The following is a 21,227-nucleotide window of genomic DNA, read 5'->3' as shown; positions in this document are numbered from 1 at the left end:
GAGTACAAATATATATATATATATATATATATATATGGAAAAAAAAAAAGGAAAAAATTAAAGAAAATGGCCAAATTCGCAACACCAACCAAGTCGACTCCTGGGCCCGCAGCCTGCTCATGGGTGTCAGCTTGAGCACGTAAGTCTTTTAATGTCTCCAGAGCCCGAGGACTTTGAAATCTTTGACATATTGTACTTCTAGAACAGTTATGGAACAGTGTTTCGAATCTCACCAGTTTATGTCATAAAAGGGATTAAAACTAGCAAAGTGCGCAGAGCTAGCCATTCACACGTCCAATCCTTGCATGGCGTCACGTGACCTCTGGAATATACCTTTGTTAAAAAAAATATATATTAAAATAAAATGAACCCTCACCCTCCCATTCTTATACAAAGTCAGCTTGAATAAATAAATAAGAACGATAGTTAAAATGAGAGAGTTAAAACAACATCAATGAATACCACGTATATTACAGACAAAACATAATATTTGCTAAATAAAGCAGTGTGATGAGCGTTACCCAATACTTCTAGCTCTAAGTCATTCCCTGGTGTGAACTAGCAGTCCCCTGCCCCTACCTGCATCCCACATACTTCAAACTTTCAGGGCAAACACGACTAGGTCTAAGTAAGTCCCTTAATCCAATAGTGGATTGGTTTCCTTAAAGCTGGGGCCAAGTAGGCCCCTAACTGATCGTCCCACCCAGATTGCTGCACCCGGAGCTAGGATTTAATCTAAATCAATTGGCAAGCACCTTGGGGCTACGCCGGGGATTAGTTAATTATTAAAATATTAAATGATCAAACATCACAAATACCACCCTTTAAAGCGCACGCCTTCCTGTCTGATTCACCTCGCAGAACTTTCTCCCCAGTGTGGTCTTGAGCGAGTCCTCACCTGAAGGCAAGCAAAGCTGGAGAAACACTGGCCTATATAGCCCTGAGATGTTCCATCACACCCAAGTGTTATGATGTCACACAGGGCCAGAACCAAATTCCATGACACCATAATAGCGGATACCTCAGATGACTGTGCCCGCGTGAGCACAGTTGGTATCATCAGTGAGTAAACTAGAGCTTTCTATGCAAGTACGCATATCATAAGGGAACGAACAGGGCGACGAGGCACAAAGAGATTGGATCTACTCTACTCTACAAATAAATCCTGTTACAGGTAGATGGGATGCATCACGATGTGAAGGCATCCTCACAGGATTTTATGAATTATATTTATTATTTATCTCGTTTACAGATGCACATGGCTGGACCTTAATATTTATAAACATAAACCACAATAACTGTGTCAACCAAAAACAACTTGATATGATATAAAAACTAAATGAAAGTGACAAGAAATATAATAACATAAATAAAATAGGCCAAAATGAAAATAAGGTGTAACCTAGTAAGATAGACTAATAGATAAAATAATGTCATAAAAAAAAAAGTGCAAAAAGTTAGGAGATTAAACATGGTGGAAAATGCAGCAAAAATGGTGTTTTGTCATGATCATTTTGTCATTTGCAAAATAAATTGTGGACTGGCCAGTTCATTGATATGGCCATAAAACACAATATATTGACTTCTAATGTAACTGTTGTATTGTCTAATGAATGGTCACTCATCGGTTACAGTAATGTAATGTAATTTGGTTATCTGAATTATATTATATATAATTCATGGAACACTTTTGAAAATGTTACATTTCTTTTCAATTTTAATTATGATCCAAATGCTATATAATCTTACATTATACCTTTATAGAAAGCTTAATGTTTCCTACCTTAATCAGAAACAGACCTGGAAAAATCCTGGAAAGAAGAACCTTTGAAGACCCAATTTGGACCAAATCCTTCGAAAGATTTTCAGCCAATTGTTTTAATTTTTTTTGCATAAATCTCCACTATCACATTCACATTTTGACAATTAAAGTGAAAGTGGGGATTTATGTTAAATAGAAATTAAAATTGATCTGTTTCTTACTCACACTTATCATATCGCTTCTGAAGTCATGGAATAAACCACTGGAGTCTTATGGAATACTTTTATGCTGCATTTATTTGCTTTTTGGAGCTTTAAAGTTCTGGTCACTATTTAGCTGCATTGAAAGGACCAACAGAGCTGAAATATTCTTCTAAAATATTTTTTTGTGTTCAGCAGAACAAAGAAAGTCACACACATCTTTGATGGCATGAGGATGAGTAAATGATGAGAGAATTTTCATTTTCGTGTGAACTGTTCATGTTGACAATTCTCCTTAAAATATCCATTAAGATTGAACATTTGAAATGTTTATGTACTGTATATAACTGTAAAACATCTTGTTAACACAGGAGAAATGTCCATCTTAAAAAGATGAACACAGTTCTTTATTTGAATATCTAATCATTTAAATAAGTAATAAATAATAAATAATAATAATAAATAATTAAGCACATCCATAACACAAAATGCTGGTGCTCAACTAAAACAAAGGGGATACATACACACATATACATACACACATATACATACACACATATACATACTAACATATACACATATACATACACACATATACATACTCACATATGCATACTCACATATACATATACATACACACATATACATACACACATATACATACACACATATACATACTCACATATACATACACACATATACATACACACATATACATACTCACATATACATACACACATATACATACTCACATATACATACTCACATATACATACACACATATACATACTCACATATACATACACACATATACATACTCACATATACATACACACATATGCATACACATATATGCACACTCACATATGCACACTCACATATGCATACTCACATATGCATACACACATATACATACTCACATATACATACTCACATATACATACACACATATACATACTCACATATACATACTCACATATACATACACACATATGCATTCACACATATGCATACTCACATATGCATACTCACATATGCATACTCACATATACATACGCACATATACATACTCACATATACATATTCACATATACATACACACATATACATACACACATATACATACTCACATATACATACACACATATACATACTCACATATACATACTCACATATACATACACACATATACATACTCACATATACATACACACATATGAATACACACATATGCATACTCACATATGCATACTCACATATACATACACACATATACATACTCACATATACATACTCACATATACATACACACATATACATACACACATATACATACTCACATATACATACACACATATACATACTCACATATACATACAAACATATACATACTCACATATACATACTCACATATGCATACACACATATGCATACACACATATGCACACTCACATATGCACACTCACATATACATACACACATATACATACTCACATATACATACACACATATACATACTCAAATGTACATACTCACATGTACATACACACATGTACATACACACATATACATACTCACATATACATACTCACATATACATACTCACATATACATACACACATATACATACACACATATACATACTCACATGTACATACTCACATGTACATACTCACATGTACATACACACATATACATACTCACATGTACATACTCACATGTACATACTCACATGTACATACACACATGTACATACTCACATATACATACACACATATACATACACACATATACATACTCACATGTACATACACACATATACATACTCACATGTACATACTCACATATACATACTCACATGTACATACTCACATATACATATTCACATATACATACACACATATACATACACACATGTACATACTCACATATACATACACACATATACATACACACATATACATACTCACATATGCATACACACATATATATATACTCACATATACATACTCACATATGCATACAAACATATACATACTCACATATACATACTCACATATGCATACACACATATGCATACACACATATGCACACTCACATATGCACACTCACATATACATACACACATATACATACTCACATATACATACACACATATATATATACTCACATATACATACTCACATATACATACAAACATATACATACTCACATATACATACTCACATATGCATACACACATATGCATACACACATATGCACACTCACATATGCACACTCACATATACATACACACATATACATACTCACATATACATACACACATATACATACTCAGATGTACATACTCACATGTACATACACACATGTACATACACACATATACATACTCACATATACATACTCACATATACATACTCACATATACATACACACATATACATACACACATATACATACTCACATGTACATACTCACATGTACATACTCACATGTACATACACACATATACATACTCACATATACATACACACATATACATACACACATATACATACTCACATGTACATACACACATATACATACTCACATGTACATACTCACATATACATACTCACATGTACATACTCACATATACATATTCACATATACATACACACATATACATACACACATGTACATACTCACATATACATACTGACATATACATACTCACATATACATACACACGTATACATACTCACATATGCATACACACATATGCATACACACATATGCATACTCACATATGCATACTCACATATACATACACACATATACATACTCACATATACGTACTCACATATACATACACACATATACATACACACATATACATACTCACATATACATACACACATATACATACTCACATATACATACAAACATATACATACTCACATATACATACTCACATATGCATACACACATATGCACACTCACATATGCACACTCACATATACATACACACATATACATACTCACATATACATACACACATATACATACTCACATATACATACACACATATACATACTCACATGTACATACTCACATGTACATACACACATGTACATACTCACATATGCATACACACATATGCATAAACACATATGCATACTCACATATGCATATTCACATATGCATACTCACATATACATACACACATATACATACTCACATATACATACACACATATGCATACTCACATATGCATACTCACATATACATACACACATATACATACTCACATAAACATACTCACATATACATAAACACATATACATACATATACATACACACATATACATACTCACATATACATACACACATATACATACACACATATGCATACTCACATATGCATACACACATATGCATACTCACATATACATACTCACATATACATACACACATATACAAACTCACATATGCATACACACATATGCATACTCACATATGCATACACACATATACATACACACATATACATACTCAAATATACATACACACATATACAAACTCACATATGCATACACACATATGCATACACACATATGCATACACACATATGCATACTCACATATGCATACTCACATATACATACACACATATACATACACACATATACATACACACATATACATACACACATATGCATACACACATATGCATACTCACATATGCATACTCACATATGCATACTCACATATGCATACACACATATGCATACACACATATACATACACACATATACACACATATACATACTCACATATACATACTCACATATACATACACACATATACATACTCACATATACATACACACATATACATACACACATATGCATACTCACATATACATACACACATATGCATACACACATATACATACTCACATATACATACACACATATAGATACACAAATATACATACACACATATACATACTCACATATACATACACACATATACATACTCACATATACATACTCACATATACATACACATATACATACTCACATATACATACACACATATGCATACTCACATATGCATACATACCACATATGCATACTCACATATGCATACACATATGCATACTCACATATGCATACACACATATGCATACACATATACATACTACATATGCATACTCACATATGCATACACATATGCATACTCACATATGCATACACACATATACATACTCACATATGCATACTCACATATACATACACACATATACAAATTCACATATGCATACACACATATGCATACTCACATATTATACACACATGTGCATACTCACATATACATACACACATATACATACACACATATACATACACACATATACATACTCACATATACATACTCACATATACTCACATATACACACTCACATATACATACACACATATACATACACACATATACATACTCACATATACATACACACATATAGATACACACATATACATACACACATATGCATACTCACATATACATACACACATATACATACACACATATACATACACACATATACATACACACATATACATACTCACATATACATACACACATATAGATACACACATACATACACACATATGCATACTCACATATACATACACACATATGCATACTCACATATACATACACACATATACATACACACATATGCATACACACATATACATACACACATATAGATACACACATATACATACACACATATACATACACACATATACATACTCACATATACATACACACATATAGATACACACATATACATACACACATATGCATACTCACATATACATACACACATATGCATACACACATATGCATACACACATATACATACTCACATATACATACACACATATAGATACACACATATACATACACACATATGCATACTCACATATACATACACATATACATACTCACATATACATACACACATATAGATACACACATATACATACACACATATACATACTCACATATACATACACACATATAGATACACACATATACATACACACATATGCATACTCACATATACATACACACATATGCATACACATATGCATACACACATATACATACTCACATATACATACACACATATAGATACACACATATACATACACACATATGCATACTCACATATACATACACACATATACATACACACATATGCATACACACATATACAAACTCACATATACATACTCACATATACATACACACATATACATATATGCATACACACATATGCATACACACATATGCATACTCACATATACATACTCACATATACATACACACATATGCATACTCACATATACATACACACATATGCATACACACATATACATACTCACATATACATACACACATATACATACTCACATATACAGACACACATATACATAACACACATATACATACTCACATATACATACTCACATATACAGACACACATATACAGACACACATATACATATATGCATACACACATATACATACTCACATATACATACTCCCATATACATACACACATATACATACTCACATATGCATACACACATATATATATACTCACATATACATACTCACATATGCATACAAACATATACATACTCACATATACATACTCACATATGCATACACACATATGCATACACACATATGCACACTCACATATGCACACTCACATATACATACACACATATACATACTCACATATACATACACACATATATATATACTCACATATACATACTCACATATACATACAAACATATACATACTCACATATACATACTCACATATGCATACACACATATGCATACACACATATGCACACTCACATATGCACACTCACATATACATACACACATATACATACTCACATATACATACACACATATACATACTCAAATGTACATACTCACATGTACATACACACATGTACATACACACATATACATACTCACATATACATACTCACATATACATACTCACATATACATACACACATATACATACACACATATACATACTCACATGTACATACTCACATGTACATACTCACATGTACATACACACATATACATACTCACATATACATACACACATATACATACACACATATACATACTCACATGTACATACACACATATACATACTCACATGTACATACTCACATATACATACTCACATGTACATACTCACATATACATATTCACATATACATACACACATATACATACACACATGTACATACTCACATATACATACTGACATATACATACTCACATATACATACACACGATATACATACTCACATATGCATACACACATATGCATACACACATATGCATACTCACATATGCATACTCACATATACATACACACATATACATACTCACATATACATGCACTCACATATACATACACACATATACATACACACATATACATACTCACATATACATACACACATATACATACTCACATATACATACAAACATATACATACTCACATATACATACTCACATATGCATACACACATATGCACACTCACATATGCACACTCACATATACATACACACATATACATACTCACATATACATACACACATATACATACTCACATATACATACACACATATACATACTCACATGTACATACTCACATGTACATACACACATGTACATACTCACATATGCATACACACATATGCATAAACACATATGCATACTCACATATGCATATTCACATATGCATACTCACATATACATACACACATATACATACTCACATATACATACACACATATGCATACTCACATATGCATACTCACATATACATACACACATATACATACTCACATAAACATACTCACATATACATAAACACATATACATACATATACATACACACATATACATACTCACATATACATACACACATATACATACACACATATGCATACTCACATATGCATACACACATATGCATACTCACATATACATACTCACATATACATACACACATATACAAACTCACATATGCATACACACATATGCATACTCACATATGCATACACACATATACATACACACATATACATACTCAAATATACATACACACATATACAAACTCACATATGCATACACACATATGCATACACACATATGCATACACACATATGCATACTCACATATGCATACTCACATATACATACACATATACATACACACATATACATACACACATATACATACACACATATGCATACACACATATGCATACTCACATATGCATACTCACATATGCATACTCACATATGCATACACACATATGCATACACACATATACATACACACATATACACACATATACATACTCACATATACATACTCACATATACATACACACATATACATACTCACATATACATACACACATATACATACACACATATGCATACTCACATATACATACACACATATGCATACACACATATACATACTCACATATACATACACACATATAGATACACAAATATACATACACACATATACATACTCACATATACATACACACATATACATACTCACATATACATACTCACATATACATACACACATATACATACTCACATATACATACACACATATACATACTCACATATGCATACACACATATGCATACTCACATATGCATACTCACATATGCATACTCACATATGCATACACATATATGCATACTCACATATGCATACACACATATGCATACACACATATACATACTCACATATGCATACTCACATATGCATACACATATGCATACTCACATATGCATACACACATATACATACTCACATATGCATACTCACATATACATACACACATATACAAATTCACATATGCATACACACATATGCATACTCACATATTTATACACACATGTGCATACTCACATATACATACACACATATACATACACACATATACATACACACATATACATACTCACATATACATACTCACATATACTCACATATACACACTCACATATACATACACACATATACATACACACATATACATACTCACATATACATACACACATATAGATACACACATATACATACACACATATGCATACTCACATATACATACACACATATACATACACACATATACATACACACATATACATACACACATATACATACTCACATATACATACACACATATAGATACACACATATACATACACACATATGCATACTCACATATACATACACACATATGCATACTCACATATACATACACACATATACATACACACATATGCATACACACATATACATACACACATATAGATACACACATATACATACACACATATACATACACACATATACATACTCACATATACATACACACATATAGATACACACATATACATACACACATATGCATACTCACATATACATACACACATATGCATACACACATATGCATACACACATATACATACTCACATATACATACACACATATAGATACACACATATACATACACACATATGCATACTCACATATACATACACACATATACATACTCACATATACATACACACATATAGATACACACATATACATACACACATATACATACTCACATATACATACACACATATAGATACACACATATACATACACACATATGCATACTCACATATACATACACACATATGCATACACACATATGCATACACACATATACATACTCACATATACATACACACATATAGATACACACATATACATACACACATATGCATACTCACATATACATACACACATATACATACACACATATGCATACACACATATACAAACTCACATATACATACTCACATATACATACACACATATACATATATGCATACACACATATGCATACACACATATGCATACTCACATATACATACTCACATATACATACACACATATGCATACTCACATATACATACACACATATGCATACACACATATACATACTCACATATACATACACACATATACATACTCACATATACAGACACACATATACATAACACACATATACATACTCACATATACATACTCACATATACAGACACACATATACAGACACACATATACATATATGCATACACACATATACATACTCACATATACATACTCACATATACATACACACATATACATACACACATATACATACTCCCATATACATACACACATATACATACTCACATATACATACACACATATGCATACACACATATACAAACTCACATATACATACTCACATATACAGACACACATATACATATATACATACTCACATATACATACACACATATACATACACACATATACATACTCCCATATACATACACACATATACATACTCACATATACATACACACATATGCATACACACATATACAAACTCACATATACATACTCACATATACATATATGCATACTCACATATGCATACACACATATACATACACACATATACATACTCACATATACATACTCACATATGCATACTCACATATACATACTCACATATACATACACACATATACATACTCACATATACATACACACATATACATACACACATATACATACTCACATATACATACACACATATACATACTCACATATACATACACACATATACATACACACATATACATACTCACATATGCATACTCACATATACATACTCACATATACATACTCACATATACTTACTCACATATGCATATCTTAATCAGAAACAGACCTGGAAAAATCCTGGAAAGAAGAACCTTTGAAGACCCTATTTGGACCAAATCCTTTGAAAGATTTTCAGCCAATTGTTTTAAATTTATTTACATAAATCTCCACTATCACATTCACATTTTGACAATTAAAGTGAAAGTGGGGATTTATGTTAAATAGAAATTAAAATTGATCTGTTTCTTACTCACACTTATCATATCGCTTCTGAACTCATGGAATAAACCACTGGAGTCTTATGGAATACTTTTATGCTGCATTTATTTGCTTTTTGGAGCTTTAAAGTTCTGGTCACTATTTAGCTGCATTGAAAGGACCAACAAAGGACCAACATACACACATATACATACACACATATACATACACACATATACATACACACACAGCATTATGTACTGCACTGCCATTTGCCACATTGACAGTCCTACATCTGCTCATGCTGACGCCCAGGTCAGCAAACAAGTAATACTGTGTATCTCAGGACCTGTAATACTACTGTTTGTCCAGCAGAGGAGGCCAGAGCATCATTCCTGACAAACTTGCGTTTCCAGAGCAGTGAGCATATTCCTCCAACAGAACGATGATATTGTGCTGTATTTCAATTGCGTTTCTTCATAATGCTATCGTCATTGCAAAGATATGTCGCTTTTGACTCTTAATTAAGCACTATCTTTTCCACAATTCAATGTTATGTTCACCATATTAATTGCTAGGATGCCATTAACTAATGTGATACAGGAATACAGCAGTATAAGTTACAATATAATCACGTATGCCTTCGTTTTAAAACAAATGTATGGAAATAGAACATAGATACACATATAAATCAATAAAACATAGGGCTGTATCACTCCTAACACTGTAAAGCCTTCAAAGAGATGGTTTATAAACCTGCTTTGGGTGTGCAACAAAGGCTTCAAAGCACTAACACAAGTCCTTTCAATTTTATTTGTCTCCAGGAGTGTGTACACTCATTAGTCCTCCGATTTAGTCCCGATTCATGAAAGGCCAAGCCCATTAAAACCTTTAATCTGGCTTCCATTTGTACGGATGTGCACGGCATGCTTCTTTCTGTGATAAACACTGGGGGAGAGTTTGAACAGGGTGAGCAGGAGGGACCTGTAGTGGTGTCACCCAACCATGAACAGATCCACAGCTGTAGAAGCAGAAGGGTGGAGTGTCTCTGCCCGGCCTACCAATTTCCACATACACCTCAAATGACAGTATCATTTACTTTGCTGTGGCAGAATATGGTTAATACAAGCCTATGAATAAGTAGTGGTCATAAAGGAAGTGTTAATAATTGTTTACAGTTCTTCATCAAGAGAAATTCCAAGTCCTATGGCGTATTCCCTCTATAATTGAAACTCTATTAGAACTTGGAATTATAGAGTCAATGCTATATAGAATTTGGGATTATAGAGTCAGTGCTACATATATAGAGTCATTGAACCTAGAATTCCAAGTTTAATAATGTATTGACTATAATGTTTCTCCAAACACAGGTAATAACAGCACACATACAGGTCTGTCTATTCAATAACACTAATACAAGATCAGCATCAGTCCTGAGACTACATGGTTGCCTCATCCTCAGATGAAGTGTTCTATAACAGGATCCCATCAGCAGAGCAAACAGAGCGATGATGATGATGATAATGTGAGGAGAGCAGTCAGCTCCAGTCAGACACAGTCCCTCTGGCTCCCCCTGCAACAATAGAGCAGACGCAGCCTCTGGCCTGCAGCTATTTAGCCCATTCACATGGGGCCAGGGGTAATAGGTGAGACAGCTAAACTCACTCTGGGGGGTCCTATGCACACATACACAGGACACATCAGTGGGGGCCAGGTCCATAGCCAGGGATTGAAAATTTGTGAGGTCCATGGTGAGGTGTCAAGACATTTACCAAAATAACACCTACAAACGCAACATATTCTATACATAAACATTAAATATACAAATTAAAGGACAGAAACTAATAATAATACTGAAATAATTTTGTTAATCACAAATGCGGTTAACAATATTAATTGTACATTTCTGTCACATACAAATGCACATTTGAAAATAAAACAATTATTTTGAGTTGGGCAGCAAAATGTACTCATATTAACTACAGAAAAACAGCAAAAGTTAATTAACAACTAATTTACCTTAATTATAACATATTAATATTATCCAAAACAATCAATTATTTTCCTTTTGCCAGACTTAATTATTTAAAGGTGCACTCAGTAATTATTATTATTTTAATTTTTTTCTCCTAAAGAAATGAATTGGGATTTTGAAACATATGTATAAAATCATGAGCACTCACATGAGATGAGGACTCTTGTCATCAGTAACCTTATAAAAGCTGTTTTATTCTACGTGGGTAAGGGCGCTCATGGGGGCTGCTTTTTTAGAATCACATGACCAGCCAAATACTACTGGCTTAATCTCAGTAACCATCTTTTTATTGGACACTTTCACTCATTGATTAAATTAATCCTGGTTGATTGTGAATAGTGAATTTCTAAAATGGCATCTGTAACTGAAAACTGCTGATTTTGAATGATGCTGCTTCCACACCACTAGGTGTCACTGTAAGTCCAAGATGACATGAACAAAGAGTTGCTAAGTGTAAGCAACCTTTAATTCACATTTTCAATGAAAGTTCATTAGAACTAAATATATTTACAAAGGAGAAAATGTCATAACGCCATACTTAATTCATGAGTGTCCAGTCTTTAAAGGTTTTTTGTTAAATTCTGCTTTGTAGTTGAATTTATGACAATATACCATTGTTTGTGCACAGTATCCAGAGTTTAACTATGGTAAAATGTTATCAAAAATAATACATTTTAATTACATGTTTACATGTTTACTGATTTACATCAGTAAATAATAAAAACAACCTCCATAAAAGTGACTTTTATTGCCCTAATATACAATATTTCATATTTTTGTAGGCTAGTAATATTAAAATGTATTATAAATATATACACTATTTCTGGCAAAATACCATAGTTACTACTACAGTTAATGTTACTACAGTAACTGTCAGATATATTTCTATAAGGGTGTTGATTTGTGGAATAAAAAGCCTGTAATTACTGCTGTGAATGGAACAATGTTTTCCTGTTTACCTCATCACAGTAGTTTAATATGACAGGCTGTTTAATCTTGTTTCAACTAGCTTAATCTTTGGACACTTTTCATTAATCTTTGTCCACACTATGGTACTGAGAATATGAGAATTATAATCTTTGTTCACATTACAGTAGTACATTACAGTCATGAGAATATGGCAATCAGAATCTTACATTACAGTAATTAGAATATGACAATAAGAAACTTACATTACAGTAATGAGAACATGACAATCAGAATCTTAAATTACAGTAATGAGAATATGACAATCAAAATCTTACATTACAGTAATGAGAATATGACAATCAAAATCTTACATTACAGTAAAGAGAATATGACAATAAGAATCTTACATTACAGTAATGAGAACATGACAATCAGAATCTTACATTACAGTAATGAGAATATGACAATCAGAATCTTACATTACATTAATGAGAATATGACAATCAGAATCTTACTTTACAGTAATTAGAATATGACAATAATCATCTTACATTACAGTAATGAGAATATGACAATCAGAATCTTACTTTACAGTAATTAGAATATGACAATAATCATCTTACATTACAGTAATGAGAATATGACAATCAGAATCTTACTTTACAGTAATGAGAATATGACAATAATCATCTTACATTACAGTAATGAGAATATGACAATCAGAAACTTACATTACATTAATGAGAATATGACAATCAGAATCTTACTTTACAGTAATTACAATATGACAATAATCATCTTACATTACAGTAATGAGAATATGACATTAAGAATCTTACATTACAGTAATGAGAATATGACAATAATCATCTTACTTTACAGTAATTAGAATATGACAATAATCATCTTACATTACAGTAATGAGAATATGACAATCAGAATCTTACTTTACAGTAATGAGAATATGACAATAATCATCTTACATTACAGTAATGAGAACATGGCAATCAGAATCTTACATTACAGTAATGAGAATATGACAATCAGAATCTTACATTACAGTAATGAGAATATGGCAATCAGTATCTTACATTACAGTAATGAGATCATGGCAATCAGAATCTTACATTACAGTAATGAGAATATGGCAATCAGTATCTTACATTACAGTAATGAGAATATGACAATCAGAATCTTACATTACAGTAAAGAGAATATGGCAATCAGAATCTTACATTACAGTAATGAGAACATGACAATAACAAAGTTATATTACAGTAATGACAATATGACAATCAGAATCTTACATTACAGTAATGAGAATATGACCATCAGAATCTTACATTACAGTAATGAGAATATGGCAATCAGAATCTTACATTACAGTAATGAAAACATGACAATAAGAAACTTACATAACAGTAATGAGAATATGACATTAAGAATCTTACATTACAGTAATGAGAATATGACAATAAGAATCTTACATTACAGTAATGAGAATATGACATTAAGAATCTTACATTACAGTAATGAGAATATGACATTAAGAATCTTACATTACAGTAATGAGAATATGACAATAAGAATCTTACTTTACAGTAATTAGAATATGACAATAATCATCTTACATAACAGTAATGAGAATATGACAATCAGAATATTACATTACAGCAATTAGAATATGACAATCAGACTCTTTGTTCACATTATGGTAATGAGAATATGGTGAATAAGGTAATAAAATATGAAACTATGAATATAATACAGTAATGAGATTCAGAAATTTTTCCATATTAAAGTAATAAAAATATGAATTTCATAAGCTTTGTTCACATTACAGTAATGAGAATATGTGAATCAGAATCTTTTGACTAGGGCTGTCAATCAGTTTAACAATAAATTACATTGTATGCAGATTAATTAAATCACAATTAATTGCATATAAAAATATTTGCTGAGCAATCCCCTCAAATAACAATAATTAAATAATGATTAAATAATTATACATAGTTTAATTTCAATAATTATAAATAATATACACAGTATATATATATATATATATACACTACCGTTTGGGGTCACTTGCCTGAAATGTTTCTCATGAACTTAAAAACCTTTTGATCTAAAGGCATATGCTTAAATATTTCAAATTAATTTTGTAGACAAAGTCACGCCAATGTACACCTGCATCAGAGAGACGTTTTTGGAGTGTCTCACATTGGTTGCGTCGCGTCATATACACAGAGTTTTTAGGTCAAGTTAAAAGTAGTTTGAAACTTAGTGTTAAGTTAACCATGTGTTAAGATTTGCGTTCTCATCTTGTGTTTTCTGCTCTCAGTAACTGTAGTATGTAGTTCCCCTTCTGTCTCTCTCTCCACGTTGTGTCAGAGAAGTGACACTAGGGGTCTCTCTTGAGCGCCGATATTCACCTCTGATCTATGAAAAAAGGCCAATGAGAAGTTGGCAGCCGGTATTTGCATATCCTGCCCCCGGACATACGGGTATTTAGGTGGCGCAAATACGGGAGTTCATTCAGAAAATTTCTTCAGAGCCGATGGTCGTGCATGCAGTCTGCTGCGAGTTACACACCAAGTTCCTGTTTAATCCTCTGACGCTCTGCATGCTGTTGGACTTTACGGCGCACAACAGCGGCTTTCTCCTTCATGCACGGCTGTGCATTCTTGCCCCTGGGTGCTTCGACTGCGCAGACAACTTGAAAGAGTTATTCTAAAAGAGTAATTTCGCTCTAAAAGAGCAAAACACAGCGGCGTTGAACGTCCTTCTCAGGACGCGTCTTTTTAAAGACGATTTTCCGCCCCTGTGTAGTTTCTGGATGCGTTGATTCTCCCCACCTCTGACGGTCATAAAAACTGCCTCGCATTCCTGGGTGCGATCACACGCAGGCAGCGTTTTTATGAATGGTCTATGTTTTCAGTACGAGAACATAGCCATGATAGCATTGCGGTCGTAGGCTTTTTTCTTGTAGTGAGAAAAAAGCTGCTTCAGCCGCCCCCCGCGCCTCGCCTCCCTCCTACGGGATTGAGGCAGGCGCCGCGGGCGATGAAAACGATCTGGGGACAATGACGGGCTCCGTTTCGCCGGGTGAACCCCCTCGAAACCCCCCGCTTCCCTGGCACGCTTGCTTGTTTCCGACCGAGCTCGGGATGAGCATTCTCTCCAATGGGTTATGTTTTCAGTGTGAGAACATAACCGCAGCAGCGTTGCGATCTCTGCTTTCTCTTGTAGTGAGAGAGAGCCACTTCAGCCACCCCCCATGCTTAGCCTCCTTCCTACGGGATTGAGGCAGGTGCCGCGGGCGATGAAAGACGATCTGGGGAGAATAACGGGATGCTTTCGCCAGGTAAATCCCCTCGAAACCTCCTGCCTCCCCGGCACGCTTGCCTGCTTCCCCCGAGCTCGGGATTAGTGCAGTCCGCTTAACGGCCTACCGTCCGGTCCCTCGAGCTCCCCGGCATTGAATGATGACATCACCGCTGCATCAGAGAGCGTAACAGAGGCGTCGGATGCGGATAACTCGCCTGGGCCGCCACCTTCGGGTCTCCGCCCAGTCTGAGCCTGACGCACGGAGGTCCACTATGCTTCCCCGAGCTTAATTGGTTCCGAGCTTAAATGAGCCACCGCTCACAGCCATGCCCCCCCGGTTCCTTCCCAGACGTGCATGACGAGCTGAGCAAGCCCAGCTTCCTCGCTCCTCCGCTCTCGCTACCCTCGGTGGTAGAACGGTCCCAGACTGCTCCCCCCTGCATGCCATGGCCCCCTCCTGCAAGTCCACAGTGCCAGATCACTTCAAAATCTGCACTTGGGTAGTCCTGTTCTTGACGTGCTGCAGGAACTGCACTCAAACAGGCGATGGCCACCCCTCGTGGTCCAGAAACGCAACGATGGACAGCCTGGTCTCAGTACAGGAGGCAGACAAAGCACGCTTTCTCAAAACGCCCCCGTCTCCCAGCTCCGTCCATTTGGCGACACCACTTGACGACGGAGAAACAGACGGAGGCCATGCCCTGTCTGCTCGCCGAGGGCGTCCTCCTGCGGCTTTCAAGAAAGAAAGAAAGTGGTGCTCCGCCTCAACTAACAAGTGAGTGGGCCCAGCTCTCAGCCCCAGCGTCGAGCTCCCCGCAGAAGTTGGATGCCCATCGTCTCACAGACCCCCTTGAGGACCCAGAAGCTCCCAGGTGCTCCTGAGATGACAGACCCAGAGACCGAGACGGTAGCTCCGGAGCTGGTAAGGGGGGCCGGGAGGAGAATATTTTTTGTTAAATTCTTTACACTCTATATAGCTATTTCCTTGTTGTCTCTGGGTCACCTGGCCCGCAAATACCGTTCTCACGGCACTCTGCTTTCAGGCCTCAACAGTCCCGGCTTCCCGGACGCGGTGTCCCCGCCCTCAGCCCCACAACAGTTCCCCGGCCATCCGGTTCAGACGAGTTCAGAGGAAGCCAGCATCAGACCTCCTCCTCAGTCATGAACCCGCCCCCTGCCGGGTGCGCAGAGTAAAGTAAGTGCTTTGAGTTTATTCTCAGCACCAGAGCCTCGGGACGCCACGTTGCCTCCCGACGCCGTGTTACCTGTTCCGCACCGCTGCGAAAATACTCGTCCCCCTGGTGCCCCTAGCACGGAGCTTAGAGGTGTGGCTTTCACTGCCCAGCCCGTCACGCTGGCTGCACTGGACCATTCGACTCGGTTACGCAATTCAGTTTGCCAGGCCTCCGCCCCCCTTCGTGGGCGTTAATTTTTCCGCACTGCACGACAAACATGCCCAGTCCCTGTGCGAAGAAATCAGACAAAGCCTGTCCCTCCAACCGAAATGAAGAAGGGTGTCTACAGCCCTTAATTCGTTGTACCCAAGAAAGGCGGCGGCTTACGACCGATCTTGGACCAGCGAGTTTTTAATCGGACCTTGTCCAAACTCCAGTTCAAAATGCTCACCCAGAAACAAACTCTATCTGGCGTCCGACATCTAGATTTGTTCGCAGCGGTAGACCTGAAGGACGCGTACTTCGATTCGCCCTCGACATCGACCCTTCCTACGGTTCGCGTTCGACGGCCAGACATATCAGTACAAAGTCCCCCCCTTCGGCCTGTCTCTGTCGCCTCGCGTCTTCACGTAAGTCGCAGAGGCAGCTCTTGCCCCGCTCCGAGAAGCCGGCATACGCATACTCAATTACCTCAACGACTGGCTCATCCTGACCCCCTCACGAGAGTTACTATGCACGCACAGAGACCAGGTGCTCAGGCACCTCAGCCGTTTGGGGCTTCAGGTCAACTGGGAAAAGAGCAAGCTCACCCCGGTCCAGAGCATCTCTTTTCCCGGTTTGGAGTTAGACTCAGTCTCAATAATAGCACGTCTCTCCAACGAGCGTGCTCAGTCAGTGCTGAAATGCCTTGCTCCCTTCAAGCCAGGTGCCGTGGTCCCTCTAAACGATTCCAACAGCTCCTGGGGCATATGGCATCCTCCGCAACGGCCGCGCAGCTGGGGTTGATGCATATGAGACCACTTCAGCACTGGCTCCAGACTCGAGTCCCGAGATGAGCATGGCACCGTGGCACGCACAACGTGAAAGTTACCACTGCCTACCACCAAACCTTCAAACCCTGGACAGACCTCTGCTTTCTACGGGCAGGAGTACCCTTGCAGCAGGTGTCCCGAAGCGTTCTGGTTACAACCGACGCCTCCAAATTGGATTGGGGTGCTGTGTACAACGGGCACGCAGCCGCAGGCCGGTGGAACCGAGGCCCGCTGCGTTGGCACATCAACTGCCCAGAGCTGCTGGCAGTTTTCCTTGCCCTGAGGAAGTTTCTCCCGTTAATTCGGGGCAAGCACGTCCTAGTCAGGACAGACAGCACCACGGTCGTAGCCTACATAAATCGCCAAGGCGGAGTACGCTCCCTCCACATGTCACAGCTCGCCCGTCGTCTCCTCCTTTGGAGTCAGCAGCGACTGGAGTCACTGCGCGCCACTCACATCCCCAGCAACCTCAATGTGATAGCGGACGCGCTGTCAAGACAAAGCTCGCCCGGCGGAGAGTGGAGGCTCCACCTCCAGTCGGTCCAGCTGATTTGGGACAGGTTCGGCAAGGCCCAGGTAGACCTGTTTTGCCTCCCAAGAAACCTCCCACTGCCCGCTCTGGTATGCCCGGACAGAGGCTCCCCTCGGGGCAGATGTTTTGGCCCCCTACTGGCCCACCTGGACTTGGTTCTCGGACCTCACGCTCCTCATGACAGCCCCTCCCTGGTGA

The sequence above is a fragment of the Xyrauchen texanus genome, chromosome 26 (assembly GCF_025860055.1).
Source record: "Xyrauchen texanus isolate HMW12.3.18 chromosome 26, RBS_HiC_50CHRs, whole genome shotgun sequence".
NCBI lineage: Eukaryota > Metazoa > Chordata > Actinopteri > Cypriniformes > Catostomidae > Xyrauchen > Xyrauchen texanus.
The sequence above is the reverse complement of the archived record's forward strand: the minus strand, read 5'-3'. Positions refer to the sequence as shown.